Below are 16,126 nucleotides of genomic sequence, written 5' to 3'. Positions count from 1 at the left end.
ACGATACGATCAGAAGAGGATCTGCTGATCGCTGCCCTGTTTACACAGGGTAATTATCGGCAATGAGCATTATACGAACACTCGACTGCACGATAATCGGCCAATGGAAACCCCCTTTAGTGAGGCTATTGTTTGTTTTTCTTTCTTAATTAGATTGTTTTTGAGATCGCTGGTCTTTCCGGCGAACATTTCCACACCTCCCGTCACGTCTGCTAAAGACTAGCAGATACCGGATTACGAGGGGGATGTACGACCGACAAACGATCATTTTTAGGTTTAAAAGAATCGATCAACAAATCGAGCAATTTCTCGCTGATCGCATAATTGTTGCACATGTTTATACTGGCCAATCGATATTACGGTTTGTTACACAATAATTCCCCCGTGTAAAAGGCCTTTATCTCAGGGGTCATAATAGAACATCTACGTTTTAGCACAAAGATTAAACCTTCATATTTAACCAAAGAAGTAAAACATTTAAAAAATGCAAAGGAAATGCTAATGAGTCTGTGTTCTGCAGTGAATACATTACCAAAGTCTGGAATTTCTATAACTACATATTCATGACAAGTAATAATTTTTACGCACTACGACTTGCTCTGTGATTTTTTTCAGAAAACTGCAGTGTAATGTTTAAAAGAAAGGAGGCGCAGATGGGGAGTGAACGTCTCACAGGAGAATAAAGAGCACTGAGGTCACATATTTAAAAATTAAACAACTGGCTATTTCTTTGCATACAGACTCCCCAATGATGTCCTGGTTAACCTTGAGACTTGAAGGAACGCTGTGTCTGCTCTGTTTACATGCAAACAGTAACCAATATTAAAGCATAACATATGGATGAGGCTGTGTACATAAAACATGTATGAATGGAACACATTTTCCCTTCCTTCGGGAAACAGAGGATCTCTTTGGGGTTACATTATACTCTCCACTCCCTTTGCCATTGAATGGCAGATATCATATAAATAGAAATGTTTTACTGTGTAAGATAAAAATGGAATTTTAAACTTTCTTTTACTAGAGCTTTCCCCAAAAATTTAATATTACCAAGAAATTAAAGACCAGAGTTATTCTCTTGTATGAATCTTCTTAAAAGAGTGGTCTTGGTAAGGTGTTGGTTTGGAAACACCTGATCATCAGCATAGGCGGGAGAAGTGGTAGCCAGCCATAAATTTCCACTCTGGCTCGGGGGGATGTACAGAGCCAACTCTATGATGTCCGTATGAGTATTTTTGCATATGGAAAGGTGTTGTTGAGATAAACTACCCCAGTTTTATGAGACTGTAATTTCCTAGACATGTTGACATGCAATAGGGACATGTCAGAATTTTTGATCTTTGAGGGTATGGGTACTGAGACCCACTCCAAACGCGGTAACGAAGAGGCAGACGCACCCAGCCAAGTACAGTACCCCTTTGGCTGGGATGAGATCACTCAGTTCTTTTCGGCTTTTCTTGGAAAGACAGAGTTTGCGAAAAGGGTAGGCTCATAGACTTCTACGAGCCCTCCTTCAGCTAACCCCACCCCAGAGAAGAGCCGAGAGCCAAGAGATCCCATCACAGTTGAGGGGGAACTGTACTTGGCTCAAGACTTCTGCCTTTGCATTTCAGCGCTCAGTGGGGGTCTCAGCAACCGGACCCCCACCAATCAAAACTTTTGGCATGTCACAATGACATGTCAAAAGTTTTATGAAACAGAAACCCTTATTCTCTTTATCCGCGTCTAAGTTATCTTGGCCTCTTATGTGGGTAAGACTCCTCCAATGCATCTATAACAGGTCTGCTGACGTCCGTGGCAGAACTACAGTTGCCCAGCACACGTAGAATGTGGTGGCACCTGGATGTGAAGAGGACCCAAGGATGGTAAGTATATGAATATTTAAAAAAAACTTTTGTCTGGTCTGGAGTCTGAGGAATTTAGGGGGATCTGTATGAATTTCAGGCCTTCTAGACTGAGGTCTGAATTAATTTCAGGGTCTGGCCTGGGATCTGCATTAGGAATATAAGAGGCAGCCAGACAACTTTGACTCTACTTACGTGGGGAGGCCAAAGGTTCAGTAATGTTAGAATAGAACATGCTAATTCTTGTTTTACAGGGATAGCTAGGCTGCCCCCAAACATGTTAGATTGTATGGATTAGAGGATCTTGCTGGCAACTATATAATACATAAGGGCAGTTTAACTTAGTCACTCAAAATATTAAACGGTTACATATGGGGCCCCACCATATGCTTTACCCAGTAGCCTCTACCAACCTTGATCCAGCCCTGAGTCTAGATATTTTATAGAATGCCCGTAAGACAGGAAAGATAGAGGACTTTTTGCCCTCCAGTTTGGAAGCAACCAAAGGAAGGAGGTCATGGAAAATTGTCAGATGAATACAGGAAACATTTCTTAGAAAGTCCATAGAAACAAAAGTTCATGCACGGAGTTTGTTGATAGGGATCATGGCAGCCACCCAAAAGAAGAAATACAAAGACACGGCTAAAATTAAATCCCATAAGAGTCAAAACAAGGATTAACTAAATGTGAAAGTGGAGTATTAGTCTGTTATGTTAATAATGTCTAATCCACTAATATCAGGATAGGCAAAACTGTTTATCAAATCCAACTCAACGAAAGGACTATAATAAATAAAAGAAATACCCTTGCAGGCCAGATGCTATACCCTAAATCATACACTGCAAAGCGTGGGGAAAGCATGTCATACGATTCAAGTATAGCAGTGGTCCCCAATCTGTGAGAAAATTACAACTCTCGGCATGCTGGGAGTTGTAGTTAGCTATACATGAAAAGTGGCGTATACACTCACACATGTCGGATTTGCCATAAACAAATACGACGTTGATTTTTCAAAGAATTTGCGGCTGTAAATAACCTACGGATGTGCCAGCAGATCCACACGCGGATAAGCCCCACTGTAATTCAATGGGGATAATCTGCAGCTTTTCCTTGCAGAGACCAGCGCAAATATTGAGCATGCTGTGGATTTTAAGATGTATGTGAATGGCGCTGATTTTTTTCCCACTGCATGCGAATGGATTTACAAAAAACACATTGGGGCTTTGTTTACATCTGCGTCAGGGCTCCCAGAACGGAACCCTGATTGAAACAAACGGAAACCATAGGTTTCCGTTTGCATCACCATTGATTTCAATGGTGACGGATCCGATGCAAATGGCTTCGGTTTGTCCCAGTTGTGAAAGGGTTCCGTCGTTTTGACGGAATCAATACCGTATTCGACTGCGCTATTTATTCTGTCAAAACGACAGAGCCCTTGCACAACTGAGACAATCGGAAACCATTTGCACCGGATCTGTCACCATTGAAATCAATGGTGATGCAAACTAAAACCTCAGACGGAACGCCAGAACGGAGACCTGATGCAGATGTGAAAGAAGCCTGACTAGCATTGGATGTGGAAGGTCAGCTGAGGATGGAGAGGATGTTTTTAATACAGAGAAAACGTAAGTATAAACATATGATATTTACTGTCAGCAGAAATCTTAACGTTTGGGAGAAGGAGTCATACACTCCGCACTTTATCACATTAAAACAATACCTCCCTCAAAAAGCTGGGTCGCTGCTGCAGTAAAGTGCAATATCCACTGTAGTAAAAGCCATTATTGTCAAAGTATGACTAAAGTGCAGTAAACTTCCTTAGGCTCTATTCACACCACCGACGCGTTTTCCGTTATAACGGAAACCACGATGGCAGTGCCAGATCCGTCACAAGGAGGACACCTACAGCACCTGTCGGATCGAATTGACTACAATGAGGACAATCATGGTTCCGTCATAGTATCGGTCGTTTTGATGAGAAGAATAGCGTTGCATTGGTTTTGAATGCTTTTTTTTTACAAATGCGTTTTTGATGCAGGATTTTAACAGCACCTCAACGGCTCCAAGTAAATATACCCTAATAGTATCTAGCTGGTCAATAACATATACCAATCTATTGCATGTGGGATAACAGCAGCCTGGGTGGGCTGCAGGCTTTACAGTTACCCGCTCTGTACACTTTATAGAGAGCGCTCTTGTTAGGAGGAGGAGTGCTTGCGAGTCAGCACAACCATTCATTATTCATTACTAAACGGTCACTAATTTGCTCTCTCGCACCAGTTTGATGGGTTTTTCTGGAGCCTGCCAGCTCTTTTGAAGGAGCAGAAATGATAAGAAGTGTAATCCTTTTCATTGCCCCAGTCTGCTCAGGAGAGATTTAACACTATGTAGTACAGCGCTAACACCACTGAGCCATTTATCATCTAGCTGCTTGCCCAATATGATTTTAAGCGCACAAATCCATCATAGACCATGACACCCAAATCCCAACTACTTCCATCTGCTGAGCGTCACTACAATATTGACCTGGTAGTATGGGATAGCTGACATTTGTGTGCACTTCAAATCACAATTACTGTCCACTTGACCCTAATCCATAATATCAGCAGGTGAACATCTAATAAACCCCACAGGATTGATCATTTAATTTACAAGACAATCCTCATCGCTAGGTGTGAGTTTCCCTTTAGTTATTTCAAGGACTTCCAATTACTATTCTTTACATATGAATGAATTTGAGGACATATCGTAGCAGACAAGATTAGAGCCGGAGAATCCGGTTTTGTTTATACACTTCTCAGTTCTGTGAACAGTAAACAATTCACCTGACATATACTGGTTGCCCTGCAAGGTGTATGACGGTCAAATGGACTGTCACCACATATAATACCAAAAGAACTTAATGGTACCTACAAATAAAGTTGGCCATAGACACTAAGTTACTGCCAGCCAAAAATTGCTTCGCAAGCAGTTGACTCTCCATCTATAGCTTAAGCCCCGTTATTTCAATGGGGGTAGGACAAGGACTCTCGGGTAACTATACAGCGTCGGGAGTCTTCGGCAACTCATCGGAGGTACCCTTTATGGTGAAAGTGGGCCTCCTCATCTACTGGGCCCTGTGCAATTGCACATATGGTATATCCGTCCCCTAAATTTGTTCTTTGCTCCCATACTAGACATCTGCACTGACCAATCACCAAGATTCATATGTACAGATACAGTCGCTGGAGTGGAACATATGTAAAGCCTTAAAAATTCATGCCTTAAAAATTCATGCCTTAAAAATGAATACATCTACTACCTTCCAAGACATTATATGGTTTGTCACAAATGGGCTCTGCGCTTGACTTCAGTTTATAGGCAATACAATGCAGATTTTATTAAAAGAACAATGTAATCTGAACTGACCCCAGCTTTGTGACTAGAGCAGGTCTATGTTTATACCATTTCTAAAGTCATTCAGTGGTGAAATATGATGTGAGAACAAACTTAAAACCTCGCACCTTATTTTCCTTCATCTATAGAAGTGGCACAATGAAATAAATAGCACTGGATCTTGACTCTTCTCCAACAAGGTATGTGGTCAGAGATGATACAACATGTACTCGGTTCAGGTTACTGTTGATTTTATTCTGCAGGCATTTCTGTCTCCCTAACTTTCTACCTGAGCTGTCTAATATATCTGGATTTCTTCCAGACCACTGCAGACCCAGAGCTTGTGCAAAGCCTTGCAGACTGACTGCTAGCAACCTCGTTACCCTTTTTTTGCAGGATCAGCGTATCAGCAAGCAGCGACAGCCCCTTTTCCTGGAATGACACGGACCACATTAAGGAAAGAGAACAAGACGAGCTTAGCTGAACCATATAAACTAATCCCGAGCCTGCAGCGAGTGACTAAGCAGTTTGTGCAAAGTCTGTGGAGAAAACAAAGAGTCCTCTCTTTCCTCCATTCGTGTTCTGCCACCTTATCCAGAGGCGAAGATGAGGTGAGGTTTTACGCACGTTAGAGCTCTGCGCTCACAGCAGCTGAACAATATGTAACATTGAACCTGAGGAGGAGACTGCTATAGACAGGAAGTGACTTGCACATTGACTGCGCTGAGAGAACAAAGAACTCAGCGATGGTGGTATCGTACGGCTCTATGGCTCAGACGCTCTACATTTACAGACATATATTGCTGTGTTTTCTGCATATAAGGCTCTGGATTTGACCCTGATCTTTGGCATTCATATATAAAGAAATCAGTTAAAATGATCATATTGCCCAGACATTTTCTGAATTTGCAATGATCATCGTGTTGCAGCAGTTATTAATCATCTGATGTTCTTAAAGGGGCTATGTAAACCCCATTCTCGCTCTGGAGGAGCCGTCCTGTATTACACATTCAACTCATTGATAGGAATGGGCGCTGTGTAATGCTTTGATTCCACTGTGGTGGCGCTGCAGGGAAATTACAGTCAGATTTCCCTTCCGATTACTGGGGGTGACAGCAGGGGCACAGTATGATCGGTTAATGTCAGGGACTCTCTAAGGCCAGGGCTACACTAAGACTTTTTGTAGCACTACTGATTGATTTTAGCTATTGAGCTACAGCTGCATTCCAAATAAATACATTGAGGCGCATGCAATGTTGTGGACTGAAGAAGTCACTCAATAGTTAAGATCAATCAGTAGTGCTACAAAAAGTCTGGGTGTAGCCCTGGCCTTACAAGTAGGAATTATCTACCTGACAACCCCTTCAATGGTGAAGCGTCAATTCAGATCAAATTTGATACAAAGACCACTTGCACAAGGCCATATTATTGCTCCATTTTGTAAAGACAAGTAATAGGGCTCACCTTCTACTGCATGGGGCCTTCTCTACCTGTAGCCTTTGATTTCATATGGTAGCACACAATTTATTTCTGTCTCCGACCACACAGCAATAGCTTGGTACATACGGCACCTGATAGAACCTATATAAAAGCACATGCAGGCTGTATGGCTCCGTGCTGGGTATTCGTCAGCGTGCAAGGGATCTAAGGGACCGATTTATGTATGTTGAATAGATAACTATGTAAATATGAGTGAAAATCAGCATAAATAGGTAAAGCAAGCCAAGGAGCTAGACTGCCCGGTATATGGTCTACTTTAGGCAAGTATAAGGCTGGGTTGACATCGACAAACCTCATCTGCAAATGAGCAAAATGATCTGATCTTATAAAAAATCACTGATATTAATAAAATCATGGGGCCCAACTGTTTTATATGATGAGAAAGTTTTTTCAAGCAAAATTGTCCTTATCCAAAATATTTTTGTTCTTAATGAGCAATTCAACTATGCTAATATTATAATGAATTTAATAAGGATAGTGAATTTTCTAGTTGGACCAAACACCACTGCAAATTAAAGTCAAACTGAAAGATTATTCAGATGTCCATTGTCATATAAAGCTTCTATGTTCTAGATTTCAGTCATTAGTGATTCTCTGCCGATTATAATCCTTAGGAGTTCGGACAAGAGCTTACTTGAATGTAACTCAGGTGTTTTGAAGCTATCTCGCTACATACTGCTAGGGTTCTGAAGAACAGATGCCATTATCCACAAGATCCATCAATTCGGATGAACTGGATGCAGTTTACACAATCTGTGACAGACAAACGAGGGCAGGGATCCCTGAATACCAGGACAGCTACTCCGCCCTGTCTACACCAACTGAGGGGGTAACGCTAGTTGTTATCAATACACAGTTTGATGCCCATGAGAAGTGACTTATGCCGGCAGCTCACACCATCAGTAAAGCATGCTGAGCTGGTGAATGCTTGTGAACCTGAAAATGTGTTAAGTCATAATCAGAAGAGATAAGGGGAGAAAAGACAGTGATTAAACATTTGTTTTCTTGAGCTGTCACGATTGTTGTCTGTTATCCGAAAGCCCCAAGTAACAAAAACAAAAAAAACCACTAAGGCTTCATTCACATCTGCGCTAGGGTCCCGTTCCACCGGAGATTTCTGTTGGAACGGGACCCTGGATGACATGTTTCCATCACCATTATTTCAATGGTGACGGATCTGCTGCCAATGGTTTGTACAGGGGTTCCGTCATTTTGGTTTCCGTGTCAGTCAGGGTCCCGTTCCGAAGGAAAGATCTGACGGAACATGACCGTAGCGAAGATGTGAATGAAGCTTAAAGGAACAGTGTCATCACAAATTATTTTTTTATATGTTAAAGATGTTAGTGCTTTATTAAAAACGTTTATATTCATTTGTGTGTTTGTGTTTTACTTTTTCTTATTTTTACACTTTTTCTTCCCTATGGGGGCTGCCATTTTTTGTTCCATTTCTGTCTGTGTCGATTAACGACACATACAGACATGGAATACGGCAGCCACAGTCCCATAGGGACTGCGAACGGCTCCCGTCCCATTGACTTAAGTGTACGGCGTCTGTGTGGGAACTGCGCATGCGCCGCTCCCACACAGTCCAATTCGAAATTGGCGCCGTCCGGCGCCATTTTCCTGTGGACCGGAAGTCGCGGCCGGACAGTAATATTACTACTTCCGGTCGCGGCTTCCGGATTTGTGCACTTGGACCAGTGGCAGCAAACGGAGCGGACGGGCCGGAGGGAGCCGCGGCGGCAGGAGCAGGTAAGAGATTTCAATGTATGTTCGTGTTTGTGTGTGTTTACTACTGTATGTAAACCTACTACACTGTGTGTTAGCTCAAAAAATGGCGACACACAGTGTAGGAGGTTACACCGTTCAAACCCCTCGTTTATCCCGGCACTAGCCAGGATAAAGGAGGGGGGGATGCTGAGAGCTCACTAGAGCGAGGGCTTTTAACCCTATGTTGCACTGCTGCAATTTTGGGAATAGCTCCATCTAGTGACCAAAAATGGGTAGTATTATAAATTAGAATTAATTTATAATATTTCCTGACTATTTCCTGACTCGTGAAAAAAATAAAAAAAATTTGAACAATGTTTAATCACCCACACACTAAATGTTTAATTTTTTAAAAAAAAACATGTTTTTCTGGCAACACATTCCCTTTAACGCATAAAACATGGCTCACTAATGGTAAGCAATATTTATCACATGAAGAGGTTTTTTGGTCCACCAAATGCAAACGATATCGCGGACCAAACAAAGTTAGACTTCAGGGTTGTAGGCGGGACTGAGTGCTGGTCTATCCTTGTTTTCCTACACCTCCCATCGTGTATTTCTGCCCTGTAGTCACGGTCATCGCCACCACTCACATCCCTCTGCCCATCCTCCCGAATAGGTCCCCCCCCCGACTTTGCATTGATAGGCTGGCTCCTCATGCTTCGTACCTGTTGATTGAGCCAGGATTTAGAAGGCGCCCGGCTTAGGAAACTATCAGTTACAGTGCCAGCCCCTTTTTATCACGTGATCAATAACAGGCCGACACCGAGTGGAATAGGAAGCAGCCAAATGTCACGTGACGGCAGAAAGAAGAAAACTACAGTGTGCGGGATCACGTGACTGTATTATCTCCCATTTAGGAGCAAAATTGTAAAAACTTATTAGGAAGCATGTTTAATATAGAATTGATAAGTCAATGATGTCCCGATAACCCCTTTAACAAATTAGCTCTTGAACAGGAGCATAGATAGTGAGAATCAAAAGCATTAGATATTTCTGGGACAAATATTTAGAAAAACGCATGTATAGATAAGAAAAAACAAAAGAAAGAAGAAAAAAAAAAGGAAGTTAGAGTAGGCAAATGAGTAACTTCATAACTACCTTTCTTGCTTCGAAAAATAACTTTCCAAACAACTTATGATGATCTAATGGTATACCGGATATATCAACTTTGGAATTTAAGGTCCTTTAACATGGGCAAACGATCACTGCCCCGTGTAAACATGGCAACGGTCAGCCGATGAACGAGCAAATGCTCGATATGCTGCAATAAACATTATCGCATTGCTCCTTTTGAAAGGAGAAAACGAGTGCCGATCAATGAACTGCCTCATTGATCGGCGCTCGTTTTCACGGCCCATTTCGAGCTAAGTAATACGACCTTTACTTACTGTTAAAGAGGCTCTGTCACGAGATCACGCTGTGACGGGACTTCCTCCCACAGGTCCTTCACCGGAGCGATGGAAGAGTCAACAGACATCGCCTCCAGCCGTGCCAGGACGTTCATCCGAATCTGCAGCGGCTGGTGGCGATGTCTGTTCAGTCTTCCATGGCTCCGATTAAAAAGCTGTGGGAGGAAGACCTGTCACAGCGTGATCTCGCGAGATCACGCTGTGCAGTGAAACAAGCTGGGCTGGAATGAAGAGAAGTGTATGACACTGATTGGTCAGCGTCATACACTCCTCTGTAAAACGCCCACTTGGTATAAAGTTAAAAAACGCCCAGTCTGTCATTAAGAACAAATTAGCATAAATCTAAAATTGTTCATAATTTGCTCAAAAATTATTGTTTTTCAAAATAAAAACCACTTATCTACATTACAGCGCCGATCAGATTAGGTAGGAGAGAGGGCACTTATAAAATGGTGACAGAGCCTCTTTAATGTTTAGTTGTTTTATCAATGTAAAATCCATGTGAAGTTACTGCCACTAGGCGTCTGCCTTTCTGTAACCTGCTGTCAAGCAAAAGCCATCTCTAGTTACAGAGCAGAGAAGACGGAATGCTGGAAGTGGGGTTTGTCTCTTCACAGTATGCCCATAGAAGTCTATGGAGAGGGAGGGGGAAAAGGAGGACAGAGCAGAGAGAGAAAGAGACACAGGCCCGCTATTCATAAAAGCCTATGGATGGGGTTGAGCAGGAGCAGAGCGAGGAGACACAAATGAGTGTTCACAAATGAGTGTTCGGCCGACAGCTATCTTAAGCACACGGGCAGCTTAAGATCTGACAGGATAGATTTCAACAATGTCTGATCCTATTGTTTTTCCTGAATTAAGCGGTGCCGTAGGTATTTGGAATTTAATTATCTCCATCTTACCATTAAAAAAACATGTATACACAGAGTCGAGAAGGTGGTACACAGTGGTGTCAGCACTGTTGACTATCACAGATCTACAACCAGCTTTACAGCAGGTTTTATATCCCATTCTCATTCAGAGCTGCATTCACAATTCTGCATGTTCGGTTTATTTACAGTTTATCAAATGCTGAGGTCCTATTATTGCACCCATGTCAACCACGTGGGTGCAAGTCCCAGAGCTGGGATCGGCATCTATCAGACATTTATTACAAATCCTGTGGATATGCACAATTGTCTGAATTGGGAATACCATTTTAACCAGCTGAACTTCTCAGATCTGGCGTAAGAATTTGAATGTAGAACATAGCAATTTTAGAAGTATATTGACAAACTGTAAGCTTTCCGAGAAAACATTTGTTAAACATTGATTTCACAGGAATTCAACGATAATATTAAACAATGGATTTTACCTACAAAGTCTATGCCTGAAAAATTGAAAGTTGAGGTTTAGTGGCTTGTTACGGGCCCTATCAAATACACATAGCTGAAATGGCAAATTAGTAAATAGAATCAATGTTCAATTCAACAAAAGGCAATATGTAACTACATTACCCGGCTCCTAACAGTTAGGCCTCATGCACACGACCGTGCTCGTAATTACGACTCGTAATTACGAGCACGGCCGGGCACGGGCAGCCGGCCGTTTTTCCGAGCCGTGTTCCCATTATAAAGTATAGTATCACGGCCCGTAAAATAAAAAAAATAGAACATGTTCTATCTTTTTAACGGCACGGGCACCTTCCCGTGAGAAAACGGGAAGGTACCCGTGGCCAACACAAGTCTATGGGTCCGTTATTTCGGGTCGTAATTACGGGTGTTTTTACGGTCGTGTGCATGAGGCCTTAAACTAACTATATATTGGTAGGTTAAATTCTCCAAAAACTGACAGGCTGCAGCGTATGCCGGTGGTAATAGCACAGATACTGTATATAGTATAGGTTGCCATTAGATTATCCTCTATTCATATGGAAATAGGGCAGTCAGAAAGGGGAGGAACAGAGAAGATATAAAAGTCTTTAAAATTCTAAAACGGAAGTGCAAACAAAAAGCTTATAATTCTATTCATTAGAATTAATAAAAGCTATTAAGGGATGAGGAATATATAATAAATACATCCAAAATCTGCTGCACTATTGTACCAAGTCTCTATGAGTCATCGGAAGATCACAGGTTCTACGTGCCATGACACCACAGTCTCACTTTATTACCCCAAAGACCTCCAGCGAGCATGGTCTGCTTATAAAGTCTTTTCATCAAGCATGTGATGTCTTGTGAGTGGGGGCTTCTCGTTAGCATTTGCTAATTGTATCACAGAGAAATATGATTAGCATAAATGAGGGTTGTGTGACAGTACCACATAACAGTGAGCGGAGCTTCTCACAGACTTGCTAATAATTCCTTTACAGCATGTGATGGCAGATAAGCTTTTCCTTGCCCTACGTGCCCTTCTCTTCTCTGTGACACCTCTGCCGCATATTCCCCCTTTAGCTTTGACCTGTCTGGTGCTTGCACTGTCAGCTTATACCAGGTCCAAGCAATTAATCTACAATGTTTGTATGTTTGTGCAGTACTTTTTGTATAGAACCCCTTTTGCAATTCTCTTATCTTGATACAACCTAGAAATAACCTCAGAAATCCTCACAGGAGAATAAGTCACATGACATTACCGTCTACCCCAGTACAGTTTACCTTACCTGACCCCTCTTCTCGCACTAAATTGCATATTTTAATGGAACATTACTACATAAATATTTCAGAGACATTTAACTTCACAAGAACAAGTCTATTACATGAACTCTGATTTTCAGAATTCTGGGGAACAAACTGCTGGAAAGGATACAGAAAGACTGTAGATATCATTATATAGGATTACACAGTTTAGCAGTTGTAGGTGATCTCCAGCAACAACTACAACTCCCAGCGTTCCCCAAACGCCTGTGTGTACATATACCCATCGGCTAGAGTCAACAGCTTTAGGTCAGGTTTTCATGGTGTTTTTAGTAGTATTTTTTTGGCGGCCAAATGTTTGTTCATGAATATGACTTTCACTGCGCACAATGCGTATTTTTGTTTGTGCCACATATTTGGGCACGGTTGTGTTTTTTCCCCATATTGCAGCATTTTCTAGGTGTGGCATTATATTAAAGCATTTTCCAGCCACATTTCCGTGAAATTTGAACAAAAACTGCAGCTTTCCGTGTGACCTATGCTGCAATTTTTGGAGCAGTTATTTATGGTGTTTTTTGCACATTGCTTGAAACATTTATAACAAAAAAGACAACACGTGTGAAGTACAGTATGTAAAATAACAGCACCCAGTAAAGTACAAGTAAATGTTTTCACCAAATGTGACGTTTTAGCTCTCAGGAGTCTTTCTGAGGATCTACATTTTGAGTACTTTACAGGTGAATTCCTCCATGGCATAATTGATGCGGACTTTCATTGCGTATTCTGCACCAAAAATCCACAACGCCTCTATGTAAGATTATTGGTTTGAAATCTGTGTGACTGGGTCTCTCAAGTTTTTAAATATTTTTTCACAATTAAAAAACTTTAAATCTTGTACACACTTGTTCCAAATGTTTACATCCAAGTCATATGCGAGGCACTGTCTGAGGCAGGTTCTACCACATTTAACAGGAAGAATAGCGTTGCATGGAAAATGAAGAAGAAAACTCAACGGGGTCCGTCAGGTTCTGGTTGTATTTGTTGCATGACCAATCCAGCATTGTTCCCGTTTTTCCTTTTTTGTTATTTTTTCTGGTAATACAAATGGAAACCGCAACACAGATGTGAACACAGCCATACTACTCATGTAGTCTTAAAATTCAAAGCAACCCCTCCAGTCCCACCCAACCCCCAAAAAATGACTATACATTGGAAAAAGTACAGTCAAGTTGCCACCTGCCCCTGAATGATCCAGCGTCCATTTCTGCGTTCTGACCCCCATTTTCTGCCATTTAAGATGGCCACTGCCTGCCGATGGACGATCGCTCATGACGTCAGCCTGTGCTTTAGGGGGACAGTGGAGGGGGTTTGGGCGTCTCTGACTTTCAAAGAATCTCTCAATAGCAAAGTCTGAGACTGCAAAGGCCATCTTGAAAAGTGGAAAACGCAGGACCGGAAAGCAGGAACAAAGACCGGATCACTCAGGAGCGAGGCAGCAAGTAAGTTGTATATACATTTCCAATGTATGGTCATTTTTTTTGGGGGGGGGGGGGGCTGAAGTGTCGCTTTAAGCTACTCAAGGAAACAGTATGGACAATTCACACATGGGCATAAATAACTGTACGCTGTATTATAAAACATTGGATGCTCAACAACGGTCTTGGATAAGAAGATCCTGATCCATACAGTCCCTCAAAGCAATGTCCAAAAAAAAAAAAAATGTCATGCATCATGAGGTTGCTTTATTATGGAGGTATTATCCTCTAGAAGCATTCCAGAGAAAAACGTCAACAATATGAGGCCTATGGCTCCATAGTATGGCTCTGCCATGTGCATGAGCCCTTATATTGGAATTATTGTTACTACTTGCTACGTGTAAGTAGTTATGCTTTTTATGTGTGAAAATTATCAAGCAACTTGTACCTCTGCAGATGCCTCCAGGAAATATATTCAATCTGTCAAGTCAAAATAAGACTAAACTGTTCAGGAGGAGATAGATTTAGGTCCAGAGGTTGTATAGGGTCAGGAGACAGGTCAGACAGTGTGGCCCATAGAGGCTTTATCTGCCAGAATATGCAACACTCTTACAGCTGCTGCCTGCTCACAGCTCTTTAAATCAGAACTAATCTGATGTGGCAGGCTCATAAATATTCATATTCAATATATTTATGCCCAACGTCACAGCATGTCTAGCGGACAGCAGGGATATTAATGCGGATAACTCAGCGTGTCTTGCCCAATAATTATTCACGGAAGCATGTTGCAGGCCAAGCACTTTCCTTACTATCATTACCAAATACAGGGGGAGCAAACACGAAATACAATGATCCAGGAATAGAAAATATAGGAGTCTGGTGGACATATCGTACCTGAGACTAGCAGATCAGATTGTGACATTAGCTGCCCTAAAGGTCATTGATATGCCAGCCTCTCCTAGATTCTAAGCAACGGATACAAAGAGGAATCACTGTATTTGATTACATCATTACATTTACTATTTCCAGGCTATAGAAAGAGCGGAATATACATTTTGTATGAGAATAGAAAAAAGGCTTCTCTGCTTTTTTTTTTTTCTTTACAGAAACAGTGCCACTGTTGACCATAGGTTTTGTCTGGTACTGATGGTGAGACACATTCAGTTGCAAAGGGCAGAGCAACAATGCAAGATACAGCTGATGGACAAAAGTGGCAATATTTCTAGGGAAATATGACGAGCCGGAAAGCCCCACAGACGTGAAAATGCTGCTCGTTCTTAAAGAGGATGTCACTTTGCACAATCACTTCATGTGTTAGAAGAATTTGCTAAAAATATGGTGATCAAATGGTGTCCAGCTGCCATCTATAGGGGGATCCTGGCAGCTAGTGTTCAATTCCTTGACAGGGTAAATTAAGAATTACATGATGACTATTCAAACCATGCGCTGCCAGTGCAATGCACGATGTAGAAGGTCGGCACTTTTTCACACTAAATTGTATATACACTGGTGCACTTTTTTGTAGGATCTACAGTTTTTTTTTTAGAGTTCACAAGCAAAAAGTTACTCACAACCAAGACAGTTCAAGATTCTAGATTCCCAAACCATTGTGTGCGGCAACCATTGTGGACACGGCGCATGCAGTAAGCCTACGGATATTGTTCAGGGCTTTCACTACCATGAACAAAGTTGAAACGGACAATTTAGAGCAGGGAATAGAAGGTGACTCATTCTCACATCAGCAAAAAGAAAATATAAGCCGCATGTGATTCATAAGAAACCAGTTGTTAAAAAAAATTAGGCTGCCTACCCATTTTTTTTATTATTAAAACGTACTTCTTTGGCAAATACCGTTTCGGTCTTAAATTTGGTCATTGCTGGGTATACTAGGTAACAATATCTTTCCTTAAAGGGGTTGTCTGAGACAATGAGAAAACAAACGAACCATAACTCGCCTATTAAATCCCCTGCTTTTCCAGCGCCAATGCTGTGATGACAAGCTATTCTTCCACGTGACTGCTGCAGCCAATCACTGGCCTCGGTGGTGATGCTAGCAAGACCGGCACGTCACCACTGAGGCCGGTGTTTGGTTGCAGCGCTCAGTGGCTGAACGGAATGCCACCACTGCAGGACAAGTA

General features: G+C 41.9%; 1 protein-coding gene and 1 long non-coding RNA gene across 5 annotated transcripts in view; one reads left to right on the top strand and one right to left on the bottom strand.

Annotated features, from left to right (window-relative positions):
• The window catches only part of TANC2 (tetratricopeptide repeat, ankyrin repeat and coiled-coil containing 2), a 435,863-nt gene that overhangs the window by 124,501 nt on the left and 295,236 nt on the right, over window positions 1-16,126 (bottom strand). The gene's annotated exons all lie outside the window — the stretch shown is intronic.
• Window positions 5,545-8,089, top strand: LOC142665653 (uncharacterized). Its single transcript, XR_012851535.1, has 2 exons — window positions 5,545-5,830; window positions 7,334-8,089. It is a non-coding gene; the product is annotated as an uncharacterized LOC142665653 (long non-coding RNA).

Source organism: Rhinoderma darwinii, chromosome 13 (assembly GCF_050947455.1).
Source record: "Rhinoderma darwinii isolate aRhiDar2 chromosome 13, aRhiDar2.hap1, whole genome shotgun sequence".
NCBI lineage: Eukaryota > Metazoa > Chordata > Amphibia > Anura > Rhinodermatidae > Rhinoderma > Rhinoderma darwinii.
This window is presented reverse-complemented; position numbering and strand designations above follow the sequence as displayed.